Below are 25,803 nucleotides of genomic sequence, written 5' to 3'. Positions count from 1 at the left end.
AATAACAAACTGTGCAAGGATGGAGGTTGTAGGAGCAAGGAGAACAAGTTGTCTGTAAAGTTGGTGGATGCCTATTTTCCATTTTGCAGTCCCTTGTCTCCCTCTTGTGGCCTCCTGGTGGCAACTAGCTGTGCAAAAAAAAGACAGCCTGGGGGCCGGCTGTTGCAGTGTTGCCCTCTCAGGCAACACTGAGTGACTGACTGAGCCGCACCGTCTTATATAAAGTTCAGACGGAACTTTGCACGTGTCATAGTGGAGACCTCAGGAGCCAGAGCCAGCTTTCTGACATCATAATGGGGCCTCAGAGATAAAAGCCTGGGCCCAGGCAGTGTTGGTCAGTGCTGCTCAGCAGGCAGCACTGGACTGGATTAAAGCTGATACAAGGTGTGAAAGGAGAAGGGGTGGCAGTGGGCATGCACTTACTGCTGCTGCTGCTGCTGCTGCTGCCAGTGTTTGCACGGCAGAAGGGCATTTGGGCGTTGCCAGGAAGGCGTTTTTATGTCGATTCCTCCTCTTTCAGCACTGCATTGTGGTGCAAGCAAAAGAAGCAAAACGCGCGGCACGTTCGGGTTATCGCTTCTCGGCCTTTTGGCTAAGATCAAGTGTAGTATCTGTTCTTATCAGTTTAATATCTGATACGTCCCCTATCTGGGGACCATATATTAAATGGATTTTTAGAACAGGGAGATGGAAATAGAGCTTGCTCTGTCCACTCCACGCATTGACCTGGTATTGCAGTATTTCCAGGACCGGTGCACCCTTTCCTTATGTGTTTACTAAAATCAGATTCCAAAAGTGCTTTTTGTGTTTGCCATTGTTTTTGTCTTTCGGATGGGATCTCCCCTTTTAATCCCATTATTTCAACACCTGTTGGACAATGCATTTGTACAGTCATGTGTGATAATGAGCTAATTTATTAAATGCAATTAATTAATTAATACATTGACACCTCTTGTTTTGTGTCGTCTGTGTTTCTGTGTTTCCGGCATTTCACATTTTGAACAGCTCATTCACCTTCCTTGTCTTCTCTCCGCCCTCCCTCCTAGGTAGGTTAAAGAGCTGCACCTGAGCCAGCCACTGATTGATGCAGCACCATAGTCAAATAGTGGAGTGGAGTAGGGGAACAGCAAACAGCCATTAAAGCAGCCAGCCCGCCCGCCCGCCCGCCCGTCACAATGGACCTACCTGTGTACACTAGATGGATGTGATGGAATGTACTGTGGTCCCTACATTTCAAGAAGAAGTAAGAATTGCAGTTGCAACAAACCCTTGCTTGCCTACAAAGAGAGCAGCAATTTGGATTTGTTACTATGTTACCTGGAAGAATAACAAACTGTGCAAGGATGGAGGTTGTAGGAGCAAGGAGAACAAGTTGTCTGTAAAGTTGGTGGATGCCTATTTTCCATTTTGCAGTCCCTTGTCTCCCTCTTGTGGCCTCCTGGAGGCAACTAGCTGTGCAAAAAAAAGACAGCCTGGGGGCCGGCTGTTGCAGTGTTGCCCTCTCAGGCAACACTGAGTGACTGACTGAGCCGCACCGTCTTATATAAAGTTCAGACGGAACTTTGCACGTGTCATAGTGGAGACCTCAGGAGCCAGAGCCAGCTTTCTGACATCATAATGGGGCCTCAGAGATAAAAGCCTGGGCCCAGGCAGTGTTGGTCAGTGCTGCTCAGCAGGCAGCACTGGACTGGATTAAAGCTGATACAAGGTGTGAAAGGAGAAGGGGTGGCAGTGGGCATGCACTTACTGCTGCTGCTGCTGCTGCCAGTGTTTGCACGGCAGGAGGGCATTTGGGCGTTGCCAGGAAGGCGTTTTTATGTCGATTCCTCCTCTTTCAGCACTGCATTGTGGTGCAAGCAAAAGAAGCAAAACGCGCGGCACGTTCGGGTTATCGCTTCTCGGCCTTTTGGCTAAGATCAAGTGTAGTATCTGTTCTTATCAGTTTAATATCTGATACGTCCCCTATCTGGGGACCATATATTAAATGGATTTTTAGAACAGGGAGATGGAAATAGAGCTTGCTCTGTCCACTCCACGCATTGACCTGGTATTGCAGTATTTCCAGGACCGGTGCACCCTTTCCTTATGTGTTTACTAAAATCAGATTCCAAAAGTGCTTTTTGTGTTTGCCATTGTTTTTGTCTTTCGGATGGGATCTCCCCTTTTAATCCCATTATTTCAACACCTGTTGGACAATGCATTTGTACAGTCATGTGTGATAATGAGCTAATTTATTAAATGCAATTAATTAATTAATACATTGACACCTCTTGTTTTGTGTCGTCTGTGTTTCTGTGTTTCCGGCATTTCACATTGGAACAGCTCATTCACCTTCCTTGTCTTCTCTCCGCCCTCCCTCCTAGGTAGGTTAAAGAGCTGCACCTGAGCCAGCCACTGATTGATGCAGCACCATAGTCAAATAGTGGAGTGGAGTAGGGGAACAGCAAACAGCCATTAAAGCAGCCAGCCCGCCCGCCCGCCCGCCCGTCACAATGGACCTACCTGTGTACACTAGATGGATGTGATGGAATGTACTGTGGTCCCTACATTTCAAGAAGAAGTAAGAATTGCAGTTGCAACAAACCCTTGCTTGCCTACAAAGAGAGCAGCAATTTGGATTTGTTACTATGTTACCTGGAAGAATAACAAACTGTGCAAGGATGGAGGTTGTAGGAGCAAGGAGAACAAGTTGTCTGTAAAGTTGGTGGATGCCTATTTTCCATTTTGCAGTCCCTTGTCTCCCTCTTGTGGCCTCCTGGAGGCAACTAGCTGTGCAAAAAAAAGAAAGCCTGGGGGCCGGCTGTTGCAGTGTTGCCCTCTCAGGCAACACTGAGTGACTGACTGAGCCGCACCGTCTTATATAAAGTTCAGACGGAACTTTGCACGTGTCATAGTGGAGACCTCAGGAGCCAGAGCCAGCTTTCTGACATCATAATGGGGCCTCAGAGATAAAAGCCTGGGCCCAGGCAGTGTTGGTCAGTGCTGCTCAGCAGGCAGCACTGGACTGGATTAAAGCTGATACAAGGTGTGAAAGGAGAAGGGGTGGCAGTGGGCATGCACTTACTGCTGCTGCTGCTGCTGCTGCTGCTGCCAGTGTTTGCACGGCAGGAGGGCATTTGGGCGTTGCCAGGAAGGCGTTTTTATGTCGATTCCTCCTCTTTCAGCACTGCATTGTGGTGCAAGCAAAAGAAGCAAAACGCGCGGCACGTTCGGGTTATCGCTTCTCGGCCTTTTGGCTAAGATCAAGTGTAGTATCTGTTCTTATCAGTTTAATATCTGATACGTCCCCTATCTGGGGACCATATATTAAATGGATTTTTAGAACAGGGAGATGGAAATAGAGCTTGCTCTGTCCACTCCACGCATTGACCTGGTATTGCAGTATTTCCAGGACCGGTGCACCCTTTCCTTATGTGTTTACTAAAATCAGATTCCAAAAGTGCTTTTTGTGTTTGCCATTGTTTTTGTCTTTCGGATGGGATCTCCCCTTTTAATCCCATTATTTCAACACCTGTTGGACAATGCATTTGTACAGTCATGTGTGATAATGAGCTAATTTATTAAATGCAATTAATTAATACATTGCCACCTCTTGTTTTGTGTCGTCTGTGTTTCTGTGTTTCCGGCATTTCACATTGGAACAGCTCATTCACCTTCCTTGTCTTCTCTCCGCCCTCCCTCCTAGGTAGGTTAAAGAGCTGCACCTGAGCCAGCCACTGATTGATGCAGCACCATAGTCAAATAGTGGAGTGGAGTAGGGGAACAGCAAACAGCCATTAACCTGGCCCTACCCAATGGACCTACCTGTGTACACTAGATGGATGTGATGGAATGTACTGTGGTCCCTACATTTCTAGAAGAAGTAAGAATTGCAGTTGCAACAAACCCTTGCTTGCCTACAAAGAGAGCAGCAATTTGGATTTGTTACTATGTTACCTGGAAGAATAACAAACTGTGCAAGGATGGAGGTTGTAGGAGCAAGGAGAACAAGTTGTCTGTAAAGTTGGTGGATGCCTATTTTCCATTTTGCAGTCCCTTGTCTCCCTCTTGTGGCCTCCTGGAGGCAACTAGCTGTGCAAAAAAAAGACAGCCTGGGGGCCGGCTGTTGCAGTGTTGCCCTCTCAGGCAACACTGAGTGACTGACTGAGCCGCACCGTCTTATATAAAGTTCAGACGGAACTTTGCACGTGTCATAGTGGAGACCTCAGGAGCCAGAGCCAGCTTTCTGACATCATAATGGGGCCTCAGAGATAAAAGCCTGGGCCCAGGCAGTGTTGGTCAGTGCTGCTCAGCAGGCAGCACTGGACTGGATTAAAGCTGATACAAGGTGTGAAAGGAGAAGGGGTGGCAGTGGGCATGCACTTACTGCTGCTGCTGCTGCTGCTGCTGCCAGTGTTTGCACGGCAGGAGGGCATTTGGGCGTTGCCAGGAAGGCGTTTTTATGTCGATTCCTCCTCTTTCAGCACTGCATTGTGGTGCAAGCAAAAGAAGCAAAACGCGCGGCACGTTCGGGTTATCGCTTCTCGGCCTTTTGGCTAAGATCAAGTGTAGTATCTGTTCTTATCAGTTTAATATCTGATACGTCCCCTATCTGGGGACCATATATTAAATGGATTTTTAGAACAGGGAGATGGAAATAGAGCTTGCTCTGTCCACTCCACGCATTGACCTGGTATTGCAGTATTTCCAGGACCTGTGCACCCTTTCCTTATGTGTTTACTAAAATCAGATTCCAAAAGTGCTTTTTGTGTTTGCCATTGTTTTTGTCTTTCGGATGGGATCTCCCCTTTTAATCCCATTATTTCAACACCTGTTGGACAATGCATTTGTACAGTCATGTGTGATAATGAGCTAATTTATTAAATGCAATTAATTAATACATTGCCACCTCTTATTTTGTGTCGTCTGTGTTTCTGTGTTTCCGGCATTTCACATTGGAACAGCTCATTCACCTTCCTTGTCTTCTCTCCGCCCTCCCTCCTAGGTAGGTTAAAGAGCTGCACCTGAGCCAGCCACTGATTGATGCAGCACCATAGTCAAATAGTGGAGTGGAGTAGGGGAACAGCAAACAGCCATTAAAGCAGCCAGCCCGCCCGCCCGCCCGCCCGTCACAATGGACCTACCTGTGTACACTAGATGGATGTGATGGAATGTACTGTGGTCCCTACATTTCAAGAAGAAGTAAGAATTGCAGTTGCAACAAACCCTTGCTTGCCTACAAAGAGAGCAGCAATTTGGATTTGTTACTATGTTACCTGGAAGAATAACAAACTGTGCAAGGATGGAGGTTGTAGGAGCAAGGAGAACAAGTTGTCTGTAAAGTTGGTGGATGCCTATTTTCCATTTTGCAGTCCCTTGTCTCCCTCTTGTGGCCTCCTGGAGGCAACTAGCTGTGCAAAAAAAAGACAGCCTGGGGGCCGGCTGTTGCAGTGTTGCCCTCTCAGGCAACACTGAGTGACTGACTGAGCCGCACCGTCTTATATAAAGTTCAGACGGAACTTTGCACGTGTCATAGTGGAGACCTCAGGAGCCAGAGCCAGCTTTCTGACATCATAATGGGGCCTCAGAGATAAAAGCCTGGGCCCAGGCAGTGTTGGTCAGTGCTGCTCAGCAGGCAGCACTGGACTGGATTAAAGCTGATACAAGGTGTGAAAGGAGAAGGGGTGGCAGTGGGCATGGACTTACTGCTGCTGCTGCTGCTGCTGCTGCTGCTGCTGCCAGTGTTTGCACGGCAGGAGGGCATTTGGGCGTTGCCAGGAAGGCGTTTTTATGTCGATTCCTCCTCTTTCAGCACTGCATTGTGGTGCAAGCAAAAGAAGCAAAACGCGCGGCACGTTCGGGTTATCGCTTCTCGGCCTTTTGGCTAAGATCAAGTGTAGTATCTGTTCTTATCAGTTTAATATCTGATACGTCCCCTATCTGGGGACCATATATTAAATGGATTTTTAGAACAGGGAGATGGAAATAGAGCTTGCTCTGTCCACTCCACGCATTGACCTGGTATTGCAGTATTTCCAGGACCGGTGCACCCTTTCCTTATGTGTTTACTAAAATCAGATTCCAAAAGTGCTTTTTGTGTTTGCCATTGTTTTTGTCTTTCGGATGGGATCTCCCCTTTTAATCCCATTATTTCAACACCTGTTGGACAATGCATTTGTACAGTCATGTGTGATAATGAGCTAATTTATTAAATGCAATTAATTAATACATTGCCACCTCTTGTTTTGTGTCGTCTGTGTTTCTGTGTTTCCGGCATTTCACATTGGAACAGCTCATTCACCTTCCTTGTCTTCTCTCCGCCCTCCCTCCTAGGTAGGTTAAAGAGCTGCACCTGAGCCAGCCACTGATTGATGCAGCACCATAGTCAAATAGTGGAGTGGAGTAGGGGAACAGCAAACAGCCATTAAAGCAGCCCGCCCGCCCGCCCGTCACAATGGACCTACCTGTGTACACTAGATGGATGTGATGGAATGTACTGTGGTCCCTACATTTCAAGAAGAAGTAAGAATTGCAGTTGCAACAAACCCTTGCTTGCCTACAAAGAGAGCAGCAATTTGGATTTGTTACTATGTTACCTGGAAGAATAACAAACTGTGCAAGGATGGAGGTTGTAGGAGCAAGGAGAACAAGTTGTCTGTAAAGTTGGTGGATGCCTATTTTCCATTTTGCAGTCCCTTGTCTCCCTCTTGTGGCCTCCTGGAGGCAACTAGCTGTGCAAAAAAAAGACAGCCTGGGGGCCGGCTGTTGCAGTGTTGCCCTCTCAGGCAACACTGAGTGACTGACTGAGCCGCACCGTCTTATATAAAGTTCAGACGGAACTTTGCACGTGTCATAGTGGAGACCTCAGGAGCCAGAGCCAGCTTTCTGACATCATAATGGGGCCTCAGAGATAAAAGCCTGGGCCCAGGCAGTGTTGGTCAGTGCTGCTCAGCAGGCAGCACTGGACTGGATTAAAGCTGATACAAGGTGTGAAAGGAGAAGGGGTGGCAGTGGGCATGCACTTACTGCTGCTGCTGCTGCTGTTGCTGCTGCCAGTGTTTGCACGGCAGGAGGGCATTTGGGCGTTGCCAGGAAGGCGTTTTTATGTCGATTCCTCCTCTTTCAGCACTGCATTGTGGTGCAAGCAAAAGAAGCAAAACGCGCGGCACGTTCGGGTTATCGCTTCTCGGCCTTTTGGCTAAGATCAAGTGTAGTATCTGTTCTTATCAGTTTAATATCTGATACGTCCCCTATCTGGGGACCATATATTAAATGGATTTTTAGAACAGGGAGATGGAAATAGAGCTTGCTCTGTCCACTCCACGCATTGACCTGGTATTGCAGTATTTCCAGGACCGGTGCACCCTTTCCTTATGTGTTTACTAAAATCAGATTCCAAAAGTGCTTTTTGTGTTTGCCATTGTTTTTGTCTTTCGGATGGGATCTCCCCTTTTAATCCCATTATTTCAACACCTGTTGGACAATGCATTTGTACAGTCATGTGTGATAATGAGCTAATTTATTAAATGCAATTAATTAATACATTGCCACCTCTTGTTTTGTGTCGTCTGTGTTTCTGTGTTTCCGGCATTTCACATTGGAACAGCTCATTCACCTTCCTTGTCTTCTCTCCGCCCTCCCTCCTAGGTAGGTTAAAGAGCTGCACCTGAGCCAGCCACTGATTGATGCAGCACCATAGTCAAATAGTGGAGTAGGGGAACAGCAAACAGCCATTAAAGCAGCCAGCCCGCCCGCCCGCCCGCCCGCCCGTCACAATGGACCTACCTGTGTACACTAGATGGATGTGATGGAATGTACTGTGGTCCCTACATTTCAAGAAGAAGTAAGAATTGCAGTTGCAACAAACCCTTGCTTGCCTACAAAGAGAGCAGCAATTTGGATTTGTTACTATGTTACCTGGAAGAATAACAAACTGTGCAAGGATGGAGGTTGTAGGAGCAAGGAGAACAAGTTGTCTGTAAAGTTGGTGGATGCCTATTTTCCATTTTGCAGTCCCTTGTCTCCCTCTTGTGGCCTCCTGGAGGCAACTAGCTGTGCAAAAAAAAGACAGCCTGGGGGCCGGCTGTTGTAGTGTTGCCCTCTCAGGCAACACTGAGTGACTGACTGAGCCGCACCGTCTTATATAAAGTTCAGACGGAACTTTGCACGTGTCATAGTGGAGACCTCAGGAGCCAGAGCCAGCTTTCTGACATCATAATGGGGCCTCAGAGATAAAAGCCTGGGCCCAGGCAGTGTTGGTCAGTGCTGCTCAGCAGGCAGCACTGGACTGGATTAAAGCTGATACAAGGTGTGAAAGGAGAAGGGGTGGCAGTGGGCATGCACTTACTGCTGCTGCTGCTGCTGCTGCTGCTGCTGCTGCTGCCAGTGTTTGCACGGCAGGAGGGCATTTGGGCGTTGCCAGGAAGGCGTTTTTATGTCGATTCCTCCTCTTTCAGCACTGCATTGTGGTGCAAGCAAAAGAAGCAAAACGCGCGGCACGTTCGGGTTATCGCTTCTCGGCCTTTTGGCTAAGATCAAGTGTAGTATCTGTTCTTATCAGTTTAATATCTGATACGTCCCCTATCTGGGGACCATATATTAAATGGATTTTTAGAACAGGGAGATGGAAATAGAGCTTGCTCTGTCCACTCCACGCATTGACCTGGTATTGCAGTATTTCCAGGACCGGTGCACCCTTTCCTTATGTGTTTACTAAAATCAGATTCCAAAAGTGCTTTTTGTGTTTGCCATTGTTTTTGTCTTTCGGATGGGATCTCCCCTTTTAATCCCATTATTTCAACACCTGTTGGACAATGCATTTGTACAGTCATGTGTGATAATGAGCTAATTTATTAAATGCAATTAATTAATACATTGCCACCTCTTGTTTTGTGTCGTCTGTGTTTCTGTGTTTCCGGCATTTCACATTGGAACAGCTCATTCACCTTCCTTGTCTTCTCTCCGCCCTCCCTCCTAGGTAGGTTAAAGAGCTGCACCTGAGCCAGCCACTGATTGATGCAGCACCATAGTCAAATAGTGGAGTGGAGTAGGGGAACAGCAAACAGCCATTAAAGCAGCCAGCCCGCCCGCCCGCCCGCCCGCCCGTCACAATGGACCTACCTGTGTACACTAGATGGATGTGATGGAATGTACTGTGGTCCCTACATTTCAAGAAGAAGTAAGAATTGCAGTTGCAACAAACCCTTGCTTGCCTACAAAGAGAGCAGCAATTTGGATTTGTTACTATGTTACCTGGAAGAATAACAAACTGTGCAAGGATGGAGGTTGTAGGAGCAAGGAGAACAAGTTGTCTGTAAAGTTGGTGGATGCCTATTTTCCATTTTGCAGTCCCTTGTCTCCCTCTTGTGGCCTCCTGGAGGCAACTAGCTGTGCAAAAAAAAGACAGCCTGGGGGCCGGCTGTTGCAGTGTTGCCCTCTCAGGCAACACTGAGTGACTGACTGAGCCGCACCGTCTTATATAAAGTTCAGACGGAACTTTGCACGTGTCATAGTGGAGACCTCAGGAGCCAGAGCCAGCTTTCTGACATCATAATGGGGCCTCAGAGATAAAAGCCTGGGCCCAGGCAGTGTTGGTCAGTGCTGCTCAGCAGGCAGCACTGGACTGGATTAAAGCTGATACAAGGTGTGAAAGGAGAAGGGGTGGCAGTGGGCATGCACTTACTGCTGCTGCTGCTGCTGCTGCTGCTGCTGCTGCCAGTGTTTGCACGGCAGGAGGGCATTTGGGCGTTGCCAGGAAGGCGTTTTTATGTCGATTCCTCCTCTTTCAGCACTGCATTGTGGTGCAAGCAAAAGAAGCAAAACGCGCGGCACGTTCGGGTTATCGCTTCTCGGCCTTTTGGCTAAGATCAAGTGTAGTATCTGTTCTTATCAGTTTAATATCTGATACGTCCCCTATCTGGGGACCATATATTAAATGGATTTTTAGAACAGGGAGATGGAAATAGAGCTTGCTCTGTCCACTCCACGCATTGACCTGGTATTGCAGTATTTCCAGGACCGGTGCACCCTTTCCTTATGTGTTTACTAAAATCAGATTCCAAAAGTGCTTTTTGTGTTTGCCATTGTTTTTGTCTTTCGGATGGGATCTCCCCTTTTAATCCCATTATTTCAACACCTGTTGGACAATGCATTTGTACAGTCATGTGTGATAATGAGCTAATTTATTAAATGCAATTAATTAATACATTGCCACCTCTTGTTTTGTGTCGTCTGTGTTTCTGTGTTTCCGGCATTTCACATTGGAACAGCTCATTCACCTTCCTTGTCTTCTCTCCGCCCTCCCTCCTAGGTAGGTTAAAGAGCTGCACCTGAGCCAGCCACTGATTGATGCAGCACCATAGTCAAATAGTGGAGTGGAGTAGGGGAACAGCAAACAGCCATTAAAGCAGCCAGCCCGCCCGCCCGCCCGCCCGCCCGTCACAATGGACCTACCTGTGTACACTAGATGGATGTGATGGAATGTACTGTGGTCCCTACATTTCAAGAAGAAGTAAGAATTGCAGTTGCAACAAACCCTTGCTTGCCTACAAAGAGAGCAGCAATTTGGATTTGTTACTATGTTACCTGGAAGAATAACAAACTGTGCAAGGATGGAGGTTGTAGGAGCAAGGAGAACAAGTTGTCTGTAAAGTTGGTGGATGCCTATTTTCCATTTTGCAGTCCCTTGTCTCCCTCTTGTGGCCTCCTGGAGGCAACTAGCTGTGCAAAAAAAAGACAGCCTGGGGGCCGGCTGTTGCAGTGTTGCCCTCTCAGGCAACACTGAGTGACTGACTGAGCCGCACCGTCTTATATAAAGTTCAGACGGAACTTTGCACGTGTCATAGTGGAGACCTCAGGAGCCAGAGCCAGCTTTCTGACATCATAATGGGGCCTCAGAGATAAAAGCCTGGGCCCAGGCAGTGTTGGTCAGTGCTGCTCAGCAGGCAGCACTGGACTGGATTAAAGCTGATACAAGGTGTGAAAGGAGAAGGGGTGGCAGTGGGCATGCACTTACTGCTGCTGCTGCTGCTGCTGCTGCTGCTGCTGCCAGTGTTTGCACGGCAGGAGGGCATTTGGGCGTTGCCAGGAAGGCGTTTTTATGTCGATTCCTCCTCTTTCAGCACTGCATTGTGGTGCAAGCAAAAGAAGCAAAACGCGCGGCACGTTCGGGTTATCGCTTCTCGGCCTTTTGGCTAAGATCAAGTGTAGTATCTGTTCTTATCAGTTTAATATCTGATACGTCCCCTATCTGGGGACCATATATTAAATGGATTTTTAGAACAGGGAGATGGAAATAGAGCTTGCTCTGTCCACTCCACGCATTGACCTGGTATTGCAGTATTTCCAGGACCGGTGCACCCTTTCCTTATGTGTTTACTAAAATCAGATTCCAAAAGTGCTTTTTGTGTTTGCCATTGTTTTTGTCTTTCGGATGGGATCTCCCCTTTTAATCCCATTATTTCAACACCTGTTGGACAATGCATTTGTACAGTCATGTGTGATAATGAGCTAATTTATTAAATGCAATTAATTAATACATTGCCACCTCTTGTTTTGTGTCGTCTGTGTTTCTGTGTTTCCGGCATTTCACATTGGAACAGCTCATTCACCTTCCTTGTCTTCTCTCCGCCCTCCCTCCTAGGTAGGTTAAAGAGCTGCACCTGAGCCAGCCACTGATTGATGCAGCACCATAGTCAAATAGTGGAGTGGAGTAGGGGAACAGCAAACAGCCATTAAAGCAGCCAGCCCGCCCGCCCGCCCGCCCGCCCGTCACAATGGACCTACCTGTGTACACTAGATGGATGTGATGGAATGTACTGTGGTCCCTACATTTCAAGAAGAAGTAAGAATTGCAGTTGCAACAAACCCTTGCTTGCCTACAAAGAGAGCAGCAATTTGGATTTGTTACTATGTTACCTGGAAGAATAACAAACTGTGCAAGGATGGAGGTTGTAGGAGCAAGGAGAACAAGTTGTCTGTAAAGTTGGTGGATGCCTATTTTCCATTTTGCAGTCCCTTGTCTCCCTCTTGTGGCCTCCTGGAGGCAACTAGCTGTGCAAAAAAAAGACAGCCTGGGGGCCGGCTGTTGCAGTGTTGCCCTCTCAGGCAACACTGAGTGACTGACTGAGCCGCACCGTCTTATATAAAGTTCAGACGGAACTTTGCACGTGTCATAGTGGAGACCTCAGGAGCCAGAGCCAGCTTTCTGACATCATAATGGGGCCTCAGAGATAAAAGCCTGGGCCCAGGCAGTGTTGGTCAGTGCTGCTCAGCAGGCAGCACTGGACTGGATTAAAGCTGATACAAGGTGTGAAAGGAGAAGGGGTGGCAGTGGGCATGCACTTACTGCTGCTGCTGCTGCTGCTGCTGCTGCTGCTGCCAGTGTTTGCACGGCAGGAGGGCATTTGGGCGTTGCCAGGAAGGCGTTTTTATGTCGATTCCTCCTCTTTCAGCACTGCATTGTGGTGCAAGCAAAAGAAGCAAAACGCGCGGCACGTTCGGGTTATCGCTTCTCAGCCTTTTGGCTAAGATCAAGTGTAGTATCTGTTCTTATCAGTTTAATATCTGATACGTCCCCTATCTGGGGACCATATATTAAATGGATTTTTAGAACAGGGAGATGGAAATAGAGCTTGCTCTGTCCACTCCACGCATTGACCTGGTATTGCAGTATTTCCAGGACCGGTGCACCCTTTCCTTATGTGTTTACTAAAATCAGATTCCAAAAGTGCTTTTTGTGTTTGCCATTGTTTTTGTCTTTCGGATGGGATCTCCCCTTTTAATCCCATTATTTCAACACCTGTTGGACAATGCATTTGTAAAGTCATGTGTGATAATGAGCTAATTTATTAAATGCAATTAATTAATACATTGCCACCTCTTGTTTTGTGTCGTCTGTGTTTCTGTGTTTCCGGCATTTCACATTGGAACAGCTCATTCACCTTCCTTGTCTTCTCTCCGCCCTCCCTCCTAGGTAGGTTAAAGAGCTGCACCTGAGCCAGCCACTGATTGATGCAGCACCATAGTCAAATAGTGGAGTGGAGTAGGGGAACAGCAAACAGCCATTAAAGCAGCCAGCCCGCCCGCCCGCCCGTCACAATGGACCTACCTGTGTACACTAGATGGATGTGATGGAATGTACTGTGGTCCCTACATTTCAAGAAGAAGTAAGAATTGCAGTTGCAACAAACCCTTGATTGCCTACAAAGAGAGCAGCAATTTGGATTTGTTACTATGTTACCTGGAAGAATAACAAACTGTGCAAGGATGGAGGTTGTAGGAGCAAGGAGAACAAGTTGTCTGTAAAGTTGGTGGATGCCTATTTTCCATTTTGCAGTCCCTTGTCTCCCTCTTGTGGCCTCCTGGAGGCAACTAGCTGTGCAAAAAAAAGACAGCCTGGGGGCCGGCTGTTGCAGTGTTGCCCTCTCAGGCAACACTGAGTGACTGACTGAGCCGCACCGTCTTATATAAAGTTCAGACGGAAGTTTGCACGTGTCATAGTGGAGACCTCAGGAGCCAGAGCCAGCTTTCTGACATCATAATGGGGCCTCAGAGATAAAAGCCTGGGCCCAGGCAGTGTTGGTCAGTGCTGCTCAGCAGGCAGCACTGGACTGGATTAAAGCTGATACAAGGTGTGAAAGGAGAAGGGGTGGCAGTGGGCATGCACTTACTGCTGCTGCTGCTGCTGCTGCTGCTGCTGCTAGTGTTTGCACGGCAGGAGGGCATTTGGGCGTTGCCAGGAAGGCGTTTTTATGTCGATTCCTCCTCTTTCAGCACTGCATTGTGGTGCAAGCAAAAGAAGCAAAACGCGCGGCACGTTCGGGTTATCGCTTCTCGGCCTTTTGGCTAAGATCAAGTGTAGTATCTGTTCTTATCAGTTTAATATCTGATACGTCCCCTATCTGGGGACCATATATTAAATGGATTTTTAGAACAGGGAGATGGAAATAGAGCTTGCTCTGTCCACTCCACGCATTGACCTGGTATTGCAGTATTTCCAGGACCTGTGCACCCTTTCCTTATGTGTTTACTAAAATCAGATTCCAAAAGTGCTTTTTGTGTTTGCCATTGTTTTTGTCTTTCGGATGGGATCTCCCCTTTTAATCCCATTATTTCAACACCTGTTGGACAATGCATTTGTACAGTCATGTGTGATAATGAGCTAATTTATTAAATGCAATTAATTAATACATTGCCACCTCTTATTTTGTGTCGTCTGTGTTTCTGTGTTTCCGGCATTTCACATTGGAACAGCTCATTCACCTTCCTTGTCTTCTCTCCGCCCTCCCTCCTAGGTAGGTTAAAGAGCTGCACCTGAGCCAGCCACTGATTGATGCAGCACCATAGTCAAATAGTGGAGTGGAGTAGGGGAACAGCAAACAGCCATTAAAGCAGCCAGCCCGCCCGCCCGCCCGCCCGTCACAATGGACCTACCTGTGTACACTAGATGGATGTGATGGAATGTACTGTGGTCCCTACATTTCAAGAAGAAGTAAGAATTGCAGTTGCAACAAACCCTTGCTTGCCTACAAAGAGAGCAGCAATTTGGATTTGTTACTATGTTACCTGGAAGAATAACAAACTGTGCAAGGATGGAGGTTGTAGGAGCAAGGAGAACAAGTTGTCTGTAAAGTTGGTGGATGCCTATTTTCCATTTTGCAGTCCCTTGTCTCCCTCTTGTGGCCTCCTGGAGGCAACTAGCTGTGCAAAAAAAAGACAGCCTGGGGGCCGGCTGTTGCAGTGTTGCCCTCTCAGGCAACACTGAGTGACTGACTGAGCCGCACCGTCTTATATAAAGTTCAGACGGAACTTTGCACGTGTCATAGTGGAGACCTCAGGAGCCAGAGCCAGCTTTCTGACATCATAATGGGGCCTCAGAGATAAAAGCCTGGGCCAGGCAGTGTTGGTCAGTGCTGCTCAGCAGGCAGCACTGGACTGGATTAAAGCTGATACAAGGTGTGAAAGGAGAAGGGGTGGCAGTGGGCATGCACTTACTGCTGCTGCTGCTGCTGCTGCTGCTGCTGCCAGTGTTTGCACGGCAGGAGGGCATTTGGGCGTTGCCAGGAAGGCGTTTTTATGTCGATTCCTCCTCTTTCAGCACTGCATTGTGGTGCAAGCAAAAGAAGCAAATCCTGTCTTGCTTCCTCTCCGGCCTTTATTCACCTCCCGCTTAGTAGCTGTGAGTGTGTGTGAGCCTGCAGGGCCCCATGGAATTGCCTAGGAGTAGGCTGAATCGCTGCAAGGGGTGAACAGCAGTATTGGGCAGGCTCGGTCAACGCGCGGCCCGTTCGGGTTATCGCTTCTCGGCCTTTTGGCTAAGATCAAGTGTAGTATCTGTTCTTATCAGTTTAATATCTGATACGTCCCCTATCTGGGGACCATATATTAAATGGATTTTTAGAACAGGGAGATGGAAATAGAGCTTGCTCTGTCCACTCCACGCATTGACCTGGTATTGCAGTATTTCCAGGACCGGTGCACCCTTTCCTTATGTGTTTACTAAAATCAGATTCCAAAAGTGCTTTTTGTGTTTGCCATTGTTTTTGTCTTTCGGATGGGATCTCCCCTTTTAATCCCATTATTTCAACACCTGTTGGACAATGCATTTGTACAGTCATGTGTGATAATGAGCTAATTTATTAAATGCAATTAATTAATACATTGCCACCTCTTGTTTTGTGTCGTCTGTGTTTCTGTGTTTCCGGCATTTCACATTGGAACAGCTCATTCACCTTCCTTGTCTTCTCTCCGCCCTCCCTCCTAGGTAGGTTAAAGAGCTGCACCTGAGCCAGCCACTGATTGATGCAGCACCATAGTCAAATAGTGGAGTAGGGGAACAGCAAACAGCCATTAAAGCAGCCAGCCCGCCCGCCCGCCCGCCCGCCCGCCCGTCACAATGGACCTACCTGTGTACACTAGATGGATGTGATGGAATGTACTGTGGTCCCTACATTTCAAGAAGAAGTAAGAATTGCAGTTGCAACAAACCCTTGCTTGCCTACAAAGAGAGCAGCAATTTGGATTTGTTACTATGTTACCTGGAAGAATAACAAACTGTGCAAGGATGGAGGTTGTAGGAGCAAGGAGAACAAGTTGTCTGTAAAGTTGGTGGATGCCTATTTTCCATTTTGCAGTCCCTTGTCTCCCTCTTGTGGCCTCCTGGAGGCAACTAGCTGTGCAAAAAAAAGACAGCCTGGGGGCCGGCTGTTGCAGTGTTGCCCTCTCAGGCAACACTGAGTGACTGACTGAGCCGCACCGTCTTATATAAAGTTCAGACGGAACTTTGCACGTGTCATAGTGGAGACCTCAGGAGCCAGAGCCAGCTTTCTGACATCATAATGGGGCCTCAGAGATAAAAGCCTGGGCCCAGGCAGTGTTGGTCAGTGCTGCTCAGCAGGCAGCACTGGACTGGATTAAAGCTGATACAAGGTGTGAAAGGAGAAGGGGTGGCAGTGGGCATGCACTTACTGCTGCTGCTGCTGCTGCTGCTGCTGCCAGTGTTTGCACGGCAGGAGGGCATTTGGGCGTTGCCAGGAAGGCGTTTTTATGTCGATTCCTCCTCTTTCAGCACTGCATTGTGGTGCAAGCAAAAGAAGCAAAACGCGCGGCACGTTCGGGTTATCGCTTCTCGGCCTTTTGGCTAAGATCAAGTGTAGTATCTGTTCTTATCAGTTTAATATCTGATACGTCCCCTATCTGGGGACCATATATTAAATGGATTTTTAGAACAGGGAGATGGAAATAGAGCTTGCTCTGTCCACTCCACGCATTGACCTGGTATTGCAGTATTTCCAGGACCGGTGCACCCTTTCCTTATGTGTTTACTAAAATCAGATTCCAAAAGTGCTTTTTGTGTTTGCCATTGTTTTTGTCTTTCGGATGGGATCTCCCCTTTTAATCCCATTATTTCAACACCTGTTGGACAATGCATTTGTACAGTCATGTGTGATAATGAGCTAATTTATTAAATGCAATTAATTAATACATTGCCACCTCTTGTTTTGTGTCGTCTGTGTTTCTGTGTTTCCGGCATTTCACATTGGAACAGCTCATTCACCTTCCTTGTCTTCTCTCCGCCCTCCCTCCTAGGTAGGTTAAAGAGCTGCACCTGAGCCAGCCACTGATTGATGCAGCACCATAGTCAAATAGTGGAGTGGAGTAGGGGAACAGCAAACAGCCATTAAAGCAGCCAGCCCGCCCGCCCGCCCGCCCGCCCGTCACAATGGACCTACCTGTGTACACTAGATGGATGTGATGGAATGTACTGTGGTCCCTACATTTCAAGAAGAAGTAAGAATTGCAGTTGCAACAAACCCTTGCTTGCCTACAAAGAGAGCAGCAATTTGGATTTGTTACTATGTTACCTGGAAGAATAACAAACTGTGCAAGGATGGAGGTTGTAGGAGCAAGGAGAACAAGTTGTCTGTAAAGTTGGTGGATGCCTATTTTCCATTTTGCAGTCCCTTGTCTCCCTCTTGTGGCCTCCTGGAGGCAACTAGCTGTGCAAAAAAAAGACAGCCTGGGGGCCGGCTGTTGCAGTGTTGCCCTCTCAGGCAACACTGAGTGACTGACTGAGCCGCACCGTCTTATATAAAGTTCAGACGGAACTTTGCACGTGTCATAGTGGAGACCTCAGGAGCCAGAGCCAGCTTTCTGACATCATAATGGGGCCTCAGAGATAAAAGCCTGGGCCCAGGCAGTGTTGGTCAGTGCTGCTCAGCAGGCAGCACTGGACTGGATTAAAGCTGATACAAGGTGTGAAAGGAGAAGGGGTGGCAGTGGGCATGCACTTACTGCTGCTGCTGCTGCTGCTGCTGCTGCTGCCAGTGTTTGCACGGCAGGAGGGCATTTGGGCGTTGCCAGGAAGGCGTTTTTATGTCGATTCCTCCTCTTTCAGCACTGCATTGTGGTGCAAGCAAAAGAAGCAAAACGCGCGGCACGTTCGGGTTATCGCTTCTCAGCCTTTTGGCTAAGATCAAGTGTAGTATCTGTTCTTATCAGTTTAATATCTGATACGTCCCCTATCTGGGGACCATATATTAAATGGATTTTTAGAACAGGGAGATGGAAATAGAGCTTGCTCTGTCCACTCCACGCATTGACCTGGTATTGCAGTATTTCCAGGACCTGTGCACCCTTTCCTTATGTGTTTACTAAAATCAGATTTCAAAAGTGCTTTTTGTGTTTGCCATTGTTTTTGTCTTTCGGATGGGATCTCCCCTTTTAATCCCATTATTTCAACACCTGTTGGACAATGCATTTGTACAGTCATGTGTGATAATGAGCTAATTTATTAAATGCAATTAATTAATACATTGCCACCTCTTATTTTGTGTCGTCTGTGTTTCTGTGTTTCCGGCATTTCACATTGGAACAGCTCATTCACCTTCCTTGTCTTCTCTCCGCCCTCCCTCCTAGGTAGGTTAAAGAGCTGCACCTGAGCCAGCCACTGATTGATGCAGCACCATAGTCAAATAGTGGAGTGGAGTAGGGGAACAGCAAACAGCCATTAAAGCAGCCAGCCCGCCCGCCCGCCCGCCCGTCACAATGGACCTACCTGTGTACACTAGATGGATGTGATGGAATGTACTGTGGTCCCTACATTTCAAGAAGAAGTAAGAATTGCAGTTGCAACAAACCCTTGCTTGCCTACAAAGAGAGCAGCAATTTGGATTTGTTACTATGTTACCTGGAAGAATAACAAACTGTGCAAGGATGGAGGTTGTAGGAGCAAGGAGAACAAGTTGTCTGTAAAGTTGGTGGATGCCTATTTTCCATTTTGCAGTCCCTTGTCTCCCTCTTGTGGCCTCCTGGAGGCAACTAGCTGTGCAAAAAAAAGACAGCCTGGGGGCCGGCTGTTGCAGTGTTGCCCTCTCAGGCAACACTGAGTGACTGACTGAGCCGCACCGTCTTATATAAAGTTCAGACGGAACTTTGCACGTGTCATAGTGGAGACCTCAGGAGCCAGAGCCAGCTTTCTGACATCATAATGGGGCCTCAGAGATAAAAGCCTGGGCCCAGGCAGTGTTGGTCAGTGCTGCTCAGCAGGCAGCACTGGACTGGATTAAAGCTGATACAAGGTGTGAAAGGAGAAGGGGTGGCAGTGGGCATGCACTTACTGCTGCTGCTGCTGCTGCTGCTGCTGCTGCTGCCAGTGTTTGCACGGCAGGAGGGCATTTGGGCGTTGCCAGGAAGGCGTTTTTATGTCGATTCCTCCTCTTTCAGCACTGCATTGTGGTGCAAGCAAAAGAAGCAAAACGCGCGGCACGTTCGGGTTATCGCTTCTCGGCCTTTTGGCTAAGATCAAGTGTAGTATCTGTTCTTATCAGTTTAATATCTGATACGTCCCCTATCTGGGGACCATATATTAAATGGATTTTTAGAACAGGGAGATGGAAATAGAGCTTGCTCTGTCCACTCCACGCATTGACCTGGTATTGCAGTATTTCCAGGACCGGTGCACCCTTTCCTTATGTGTTTACTAAAATCAGATTCCAAAAGTGCTTTTTGTGTTTGCCATTGTTTTTGTCTTTCGGATGGGATCTCCCCTTTTAATCCCATTATTTCAACACCTGTTGGACAATGCATTTGTACAGTCATGTGTGATAATGAGCTAATTTATTAAATGCAATTAATTAATACATTGCCACCTCTTGTTTTGTGTCGTCTGTGTTTCTGTGTTTCCGGCATTTCACATTGGAACAGCTCATTCACCTTCCTTGTCTTCTCTCCGCCCTCCCTCCTAGGTAGGTTAAAGAGCTGCACCTGAGCCAGCCACTGATTGATGCAGCACCATAGTCAAATAGTGGAGTGGAGTAGGGGAACAGCAAACAGCCATTAAAGCAGCCAGCCCGCCCGCCCGCCCGCCCGCCCGTCACAATGGACCTACCTGTGTACACTAGATGGATGTGATGGAATGTACTGTGGTCCCTACATTTCAAGAAGAAGTAAGAATTGCAGTTGCAACAAACCCTTGCTTGCCTACAAAGAGAGCAGCAATTTGGATTTGTTACTATGTTACCTGGAAGAATAACAAACTGTGCAAGGATGGAGGTTGTAGGAGCAAGGAGAACAAGTTGTCTGTAAAGTTGGTGGATGCCTATTTTCCATTTTGCAGTCCCTTGTCTCCCTCTTGTGGCCTCCTGGAGGCAACTAGCTGTGCAAAAAAAAGACAGCCTGGGGGCCGGCTGTTGCAGTGTTGCCCTCTCAGGCAACACTGAGTGACTGACTGAGCCGCACCGTCTTATATAAAGTTCAGACGGAACTTTGCACGTGTCATAGTGGAGACCTCAGGAGCCAGAGCCAGCTTTCTGACATCATAATGGGGCCTCAGAGATAAAAGCCTGGGCCCAGGCAGTGTTGGTCAGTGCTGCTCAGCAGGCAGCACTGGACTGGATTAAAGCTGATACAAGGTGTGAAAGGAGAAGGGGTGGCAGTGGGCATGCACTTACTGCTGCTGCTGCTGCTGCTGCTGCTGCTGCCAGTGTTTGCACGGCAGGAGGGCATTTGGGCGTTGCCAGGAAGGCGTTTTTATGTCGATTCCTCCTCTTTCAGCACTGCATTGTGGTGCAAGCAAAAGAAGCAAAACGCGCGGCACGTTCGGGTTATCGCTTCTCAGCCTTTTGGCTAAGATCAAGTGTAGTATCTGTTCTTATCAGTTTAATATCTGATACGTCCCCTATCTGGGGACCATATATTAAATGGATTTTTAGAACAGGGAGATGGAAATAGAGCTTGCTCTGTCCACTCCACGCATTGACCTGGTATTGCAGTATTTCCAGGACCGGTGCACCCTTTCCTTATGTGTTTACTAAAATCAGATTCCAAAAGTGCTTTTTGTGTTTGCCATTGTTTTTGTCTTTCGGATGGGATCTCCCCTTTTAATCCCATTATTTCAACACCTGTTGGACAATGCATTTGTAAAGTCATGTGTGATAATGAGCTAATTTATTAAATGCAATTAATTAATACATTGCCACCTCTTGTTTTGTGTCGTCTGTGTTTCTGTGTTTCCGGCATTTCACATTGGAACAGCTCATTCACCTTCCTTGTCTTCTCTCCGCCCTCCCTCCTAGGTAGGTTAAAGAGCTGCACCTGAGCCAGCCACTGATTGATGCAGCACCATAGTCAAATAGTGGAGTGGAGTAGGGGAACAGCAAACAGCCATTAAAGCAGCCAGCCCGCCCGCCCGCCCGTCACAATGGACCTACCTGTGTACACTAGATGGATGTGATGGAATGTACTGTGGTCCCTACATTTCAAGAAGAAGTAAGAATTGCAGTTGCAACAAACCCTTGATTGCCTACAAAGAGAGCAGCAATTTGGATTTGTTACTATGTTACCTGGAAGAATAACAAACTGTGCAAGGATGGAGGTTGTAGGAGCAAGGAGAACAAGTTGTCTGTAAAGTTGGTGGATGCCTATTTTCCATTTTGCAGTCCCTTGTCTCCCTCTTGTGGCCTCCTGGAGGCAACTAGCTGTGCAAAAAAAAGACAGCCTGGGGGCCGGCTGTTGCAGTGTTGCCCTCTCAGGCAACACTGAGTGACTGACTGAGCCGCACCGTCTTATATAAAGTTCAGACGGAAGTTTGCACGTGTCATAGTGGAGACCTCAGGAGCCAGAGCCAGCTTTCTGACATCATAATGGGGCCTCAGAGATAAAAGCCTGGGCCCAGGCAGTGTTGGTCAGTGCTGCTCAGCAGGCAGCACTGGACTGGATTAAAGCTGATACAAGGTGTGAAAGGAGAAGGGGTGGCAGTGGGCATGCACTTACTGCTGCTGCTGCTGCTGCTGCTGCTGCTGCTAGTGTTTGCACGGCAGGAGGGCATTTGGGCGTTGCCAGGAAGGCGTTTTTATGTCGATTCCTCCTCTTTCAGCACTGCATTGTGGTGCAAGCAAAAGAAGCAAAACGCGCGGCACGTTCGGGTTATCGCTTCTCGGCCTTTTGGCTAAGATCAAGTGTAGTATCTGTTCTTATCAGTTTAATATCTGATACGTCCCCTATCTGGGGACCATATATTAAATGGATTTTTAGAACAGGGAGATGGAAATAGAGCTTGCTCTGTCCACTCCACGCATTGACCTGGTATTGCAGTATTTCCAGGACCTGTGCACCCTTTCCTTATGTGTTTACTAAAATCAGATTCCAAAAGTGCTTTTTGTGTTTGCCATTGTTTTTGTCTTTCGGATGGGATCTCCCCTTTTAATCCCATTATTTCAACACCTGTTGGACAATGCATTTGTACAGTCATGTGTGATAATGAGCTAATTTATTAAATGCAATTAATTAATACATTGCCACCTCTTATTTTGTGTCGTCTGTGTTTCTGTGTTTCCGGCATTTCACATTGGAACAGCTCATTCACCTTCCTTGTCTTCTCTCCGCCCTCCCTCCTAGGTAGGTTAAAGAGCTGCACCTGAGCCAGCCACTGATTGATGCAGCACCATAGTCAAATAGTGGAGTGGAGTAGGGGAACAGCAAACAGCCATTAAAGCAGCCAGCCCGCCCGCCCGCCCGCCCGTCACAATGGACCTACCTGTGTACACTAGATGGATGTGATGGAATGTACTGTGGTCCCTACATTTCAAGAAGAAGTAAGAATTGCAGTTGCAACAAACCCTTGCTTGCCTACAAAGAGAGCAGCAATTTGGATTTGTTACTATGTTACCTGGAAGAATAACAAACTGTGCAAGGATGGAGGTTGTAGGAGCAAGGAGAACAAGTTGTCTGTAAAGTTGGTGGATGCCTATTTTCCATTTTGCAGTCCCTTGTCTCCCTCTTGTGGCCTCCTGGAGGCAACTAGCTGTGCAAAAAAAAGACAGCCTGGGGGCCGGCTGTTGCAGTGTTGCCCTCTCAGGCAACACTGAGTGACTGACTGAGCCGCACCGTCTTATATAAAGTTCAGACGGAACTTTGCACGTGTCATAGTGGAGACCTCAGGAGCCAGAGCCAGCTTTCTGACATCATAATGGGGCCTCAGAGATAAAAGCCTGGGCCAGGCAGTGTTGGTCAGTGCTGCTCAGCAGGCAGCACTGGACTGGATTAAAGCTGATACAAGGTGTGAAAGGAGAAGGGGTGGCAGTGGGCATGCACTTACTGCTGCTGCTGCTGCTGCTGCTGCTGCTGCCAGTGTTTGCACGGCAGGAGGGCATTTGGGCGTTGCCAGGAAGGCGTTTTTATGTCGATTCCTCCTCTTTCAGCACTGCATTGTGGTGCAAGCAAAAGAAGCAAATCCTGTCTTGCTTCCTCTCCGGCCTTTATTCACCTCCCGCTTAGTAGCTGTGAGTGTGTGTGAGCCTGCAGGGCCCCATGGAATTGCCTAGGAGTAGGCTGAATCGCTGCAAGGGGTGAACAGCAGTATTGGGCAGGCTCGGTCAACGCGCGGCCCGTTCGGGTTATCGCTTCTCGGCCTTTTGGCTAAGATCAAGTGTAGTATCTGTTCTTATCAGTTTAATATCTGATACGTCCCCTATCTGGGGACCATATATTAAATGGATTTTTAGAACAGGGAGATGGAAATAGAGCTTGCTCTGTCCACTCCACGCATTGACCTGGTATTGCAGTATTTCCAGGACCGGTGCACCCTTTCCTTATGTGTTTACTAAAATCAGATTCCAAAAGTGCTTTTTGTGTTTGCCATTGTTTTTGTCTTTCGGATGGGATCTCCCCTTTTAATCCCATTATTTCAACACCTGTTGGACAATGCATTTGTACAGTCATGTGTGATAATGAGCTAATTTATTAAATGCAATTAATTAATACATTGCCACCTCTTGTTTTGTGTCGTCTGTGTTTCTGTGTTTCCGGCATTTCACATTGGAACAGCTCATTCACCTTCCTTGTCTTCTCTCCGCCCTCCCTCCTAGGTAGGTTAAAGAGCTGCACCTGAGCCAGCCACTGATTGATGCAGCACCATAGTCAAATAGTGGAGTAGGGGAACAGCAAACAGCCATTAAAGCAGCCAGCCCGCCCGCCCGCCCGCCCGCCCGCCCGTCACAATGGACCTACCTGTGTACACTAGATGGATGTGATGGAATGTACTGTGGTCCCTACATTTCAAGAAGAAGTAAGAATTGCAGTTGCAACAAACCCTTGCTTGCCTACAAAGAGAGCAGCAATTTGGATTTGTTACTATGTTACCTGGAAGAATAACAAACTGTGCAAGGATGGAGGTTGTAGGAGCAAGGAGAACAAGTTGTCTGTAAAGTTGGTGGATGCCTATTTTCCATTTTGCAGTCCCTTGTCTCCCTCTTGTGGCCTCCTGGAGGCAACTAGCTGTGCAAAAAAAAGACAGCCTGGGGGCCGGCTGTTGCAGTGTTGCCCTCTCAGGCAACACTGAGTGACTGACTGAGCCGCACCGTCTTATATAAAGTTCAGACGGAACTTTGCACGTGTCATAGTGGAGACCTCAGGAGCCAGAGCCAGCTTTCTGACATCATAATGGGGCCTCAGAGATAAAAGCCTGGGCCCAGGCAGTGTTGGTCAGTGCTGCTCAGCAGGCAGCACTGGACTGGATTAAAGCTGATACAAGGTGTGAAAGGAGAAGGGGTGGCAGTGGGCATGCACTTACTGCTGCTGCTGCTGCTGCTGCTGCTGCCAGTGTTTGCACGGCAGGAGGGCATTTGGGCGTTGCCAGGAAGGCGTTTTTATGTCGATTCCTCCTCTTTCAGCACTGCATTGTGGTGCAAGCAAAAGAAGCAAAACGCGCGGCACGTTCGGGTTATCGCTTCTCGGCCTTTTGGCTAAGATCAAGTGTAGTATCTGTTCTTATCAGTTTAATATCTGATACGTCCCCTATCTGGGGACCATATATTAAATGGATTTTTAGAACAGGGAGATGGAAATAGAGCTTGCTCTGTCCACTCCACGCATTGACCTGGTATTGCAGTATTTCCAGGACCGGTGCACCCTTTCCTTATGTGTTTACTAAAATCAGATTCCAAAAGTGCTTTTTGTGTTTGCCATTGTTTTTGTCTTTCGGATGGGATCTCCCCTTTTAATCCCATTATTTCAACACCTGTTGGACAATGCATTTGTACAGTCATGTGTGATAATGAGCTAATTTATTAAATGCAATTAATTAATACATTGCCACCTCTTGTTTTGTGTCGTCTGTGTTTCTGTGTTTCCGGCATTTCACATTGGAACAGCTCATTCACCTTCCTTGTCTTCTCTCCGCCCTCCCTCCTAGGTAGGTTAAAGAGCTGCACCTGAGCCAGCCACTGATTGATGCAGCACCATAGTCAAATAGTGGAGTGGAGTAGGGGAACAGCAAACAGCCATTAAAGCAGCCAGCCCGCCCGCCCGCCCGCCCGTCACAATGGACCTACCTGTGTACACTAGATGGATGTGATGGAATGTACTGTGGTCCCTACATTTCAAGAAGAAGTAAGAATTGCAGTTGCAACAAACCCTTGCTTGCCTACAAAGAGAGCAGCAATTTGGATTTGTTACTATGTTACCTGGAAGAATAACAAACTGTGCAAGGATGGAGGTTGTAGGAGCAAGGAGAACAAGTTGTCTGTAAAGTTGGTGGATGCCTATTTTCCATTTTGCAGTCCCTTGTCTCCCTCTTGTGGCCTCCTGGAGGCAACTAGCTGTGCAAAAAAAAGACAGCCTGGGGGCCGGCTGTTGCAGTGTTGCCCTCTCAGGCAACACTGAGTGACTGACTGAGCCGCACCGTCTTATATAAAGTTCAGACGGAACTTTGCACGTGTCATAGTGGAGACCTCAGGAGCCAGAGCCAGCTTTCTGACATCATAATGGGGCCTCAGAGATAAAAGCCTGGGCCCAGGCAGTGTTGGTCAGTGCTGCTCAGCAGGCAGC

The 25,803-nt window shown here is 47.7% G+C and overlaps 19 non-coding genes across 19 annotated transcripts; all 19 read left to right on the top strand.

Annotated features, from left to right (window-relative positions):
- The first annotated feature begins 572 nt into the window (after positions 1–572).
- LOC142677080 (U2 spliceosomal RNA) lies at positions 573–763 on the top strand. Its single transcript, XR_012852135.1, has one exon. It is a non-coding gene; the product is annotated as a U2 spliceosomal RNA (small nuclear RNA).
- Positions 764–1,890: 1,127 nt separating this feature from the next.
- On the top strand, positions 1,891–2,081 carry LOC142677078 (U2 spliceosomal RNA). The gene has a single exon (XR_012852133.1). It is a non-coding gene; the product is annotated as a U2 spliceosomal RNA (small nuclear RNA).
- A 1,135-nt stretch (positions 2,082–3,216) lies between these two features.
- On the top strand, positions 3,217–3,407 carry LOC142677077 (U2 spliceosomal RNA). Its single transcript, XR_012852132.1, has one exon. It is a non-coding gene; the product is annotated as a U2 spliceosomal RNA (small nuclear RNA).
- A 1,108-nt stretch (positions 3,408–4,515) lies between these two features.
- Positions 4,516–4,706, top strand: LOC142677427 (U2 spliceosomal RNA). The gene has a single exon (XR_012852447.1). It is a non-coding gene; the product is annotated as a U2 spliceosomal RNA (small nuclear RNA).
- Positions 4,707–5,843: 1,137 nt separating this feature from the next.
- On the top strand, positions 5,844–6,034 carry LOC142677076 (U2 spliceosomal RNA). Its single transcript, XR_012852131.1, has one exon. It is a non-coding gene; the product is annotated as a U2 spliceosomal RNA (small nuclear RNA).
- A 1,123-nt stretch (positions 6,035–7,157) lies between these two features.
- On the top strand, positions 7,158–7,348 carry LOC142677075 (U2 spliceosomal RNA). Its single transcript, XR_012852130.1, has one exon. It is a non-coding gene; the product is annotated as a U2 spliceosomal RNA (small nuclear RNA).
- Positions 7,349–8,487: 1,139 nt separating this feature from the next.
- Positions 8,488–8,678, top strand: LOC142677074 (U2 spliceosomal RNA). The gene has a single exon (XR_012852129.1). It is a non-coding gene; the product is annotated as a U2 spliceosomal RNA (small nuclear RNA).
- A 1,141-nt stretch (positions 8,679–9,819) lies between these two features.
- Positions 9,820–10,010, top strand: LOC142677620 (U2 spliceosomal RNA). The gene has a single exon (XR_012852598.1). It is a non-coding gene; the product is annotated as a U2 spliceosomal RNA (small nuclear RNA).
- Positions 10,011–11,151: 1,141 nt separating this feature from the next.
- LOC142677608 (U2 spliceosomal RNA) lies at positions 11,152–11,342 on the top strand. The gene has a single exon (XR_012852596.1). It is a non-coding gene; the product is annotated as a U2 spliceosomal RNA (small nuclear RNA).
- A 1,141-nt stretch (positions 11,343–12,483) lies between these two features.
- On the top strand, positions 12,484–12,674 carry LOC142677405 (U2 spliceosomal RNA). The gene has a single exon (XR_012852428.1). It is a non-coding gene; the product is annotated as a U2 spliceosomal RNA (small nuclear RNA).
- A 1,130-nt stretch (positions 12,675–13,804) lies between these two features.
- LOC142677424 (U2 spliceosomal RNA) lies at positions 13,805–13,995 on the top strand. Its single transcript, XR_012852446.1, has one exon. It is a non-coding gene; the product is annotated as a U2 spliceosomal RNA (small nuclear RNA).
- Positions 13,996–15,273: 1,278 nt separating this feature from the next.
- Positions 15,274–15,464, top strand: LOC142677596 (U2 spliceosomal RNA). The gene has a single exon (XR_012852587.1). It is a non-coding gene; the product is annotated as a U2 spliceosomal RNA (small nuclear RNA).
- Positions 15,465–16,598: 1,134 nt separating this feature from the next.
- On the top strand, positions 16,599–16,789 carry LOC142677583 (U2 spliceosomal RNA). The gene has a single exon (XR_012852582.1). It is a non-coding gene; the product is annotated as a U2 spliceosomal RNA (small nuclear RNA).
- A 1,138-nt stretch (positions 16,790–17,927) lies between these two features.
- On the top strand, positions 17,928–18,118 carry LOC142677453 (U2 spliceosomal RNA). The gene has a single exon (XR_012852471.1). It is a non-coding gene; the product is annotated as a U2 spliceosomal RNA (small nuclear RNA).
- Positions 18,119–19,255: 1,137 nt separating this feature from the next.
- On the top strand, positions 19,256–19,446 carry LOC142677571 (U2 spliceosomal RNA). The gene has a single exon (XR_012852576.1). It is a non-coding gene; the product is annotated as a U2 spliceosomal RNA (small nuclear RNA).
- A 1,138-nt stretch (positions 19,447–20,584) lies between these two features.
- Positions 20,585–20,775, top strand: LOC142677404 (U2 spliceosomal RNA). Its single transcript, XR_012852427.1, has one exon. It is a non-coding gene; the product is annotated as a U2 spliceosomal RNA (small nuclear RNA).
- A 1,130-nt stretch (positions 20,776–21,905) lies between these two features.
- On the top strand, positions 21,906–22,096 carry LOC142677423 (U2 spliceosomal RNA). Its single transcript, XR_012852445.1, has one exon. It is a non-coding gene; the product is annotated as a U2 spliceosomal RNA (small nuclear RNA).
- Positions 22,097–23,374: 1,278 nt separating this feature from the next.
- On the top strand, positions 23,375–23,565 carry LOC142677557 (U2 spliceosomal RNA). The gene has a single exon (XR_012852566.1). It is a non-coding gene; the product is annotated as a U2 spliceosomal RNA (small nuclear RNA).
- Positions 23,566–24,699: 1,134 nt separating this feature from the next.
- Positions 24,700–24,890, top strand: LOC142677545 (U2 spliceosomal RNA). Its single transcript, XR_012852555.1, has one exon. It is a non-coding gene; the product is annotated as a U2 spliceosomal RNA (small nuclear RNA).
- Positions 24,891–25,803: the final 913 nt, after the last annotated feature.

The sequence above is a fragment of the Rhinoderma darwinii genome, assembly GCF_050947455.1.
Source record: "Rhinoderma darwinii isolate aRhiDar2 chromosome 2 unlocalized genomic scaffold, aRhiDar2.hap1 SUPER_2_unloc_31, whole genome shotgun sequence".
In the NCBI taxonomy this organism is placed as follows: Eukaryota; Metazoa; Chordata; class Amphibia; order Anura; family Rhinodermatidae; genus Rhinoderma; species Rhinoderma darwinii.
This window is presented reverse-complemented; position numbering and strand designations above follow the sequence as displayed.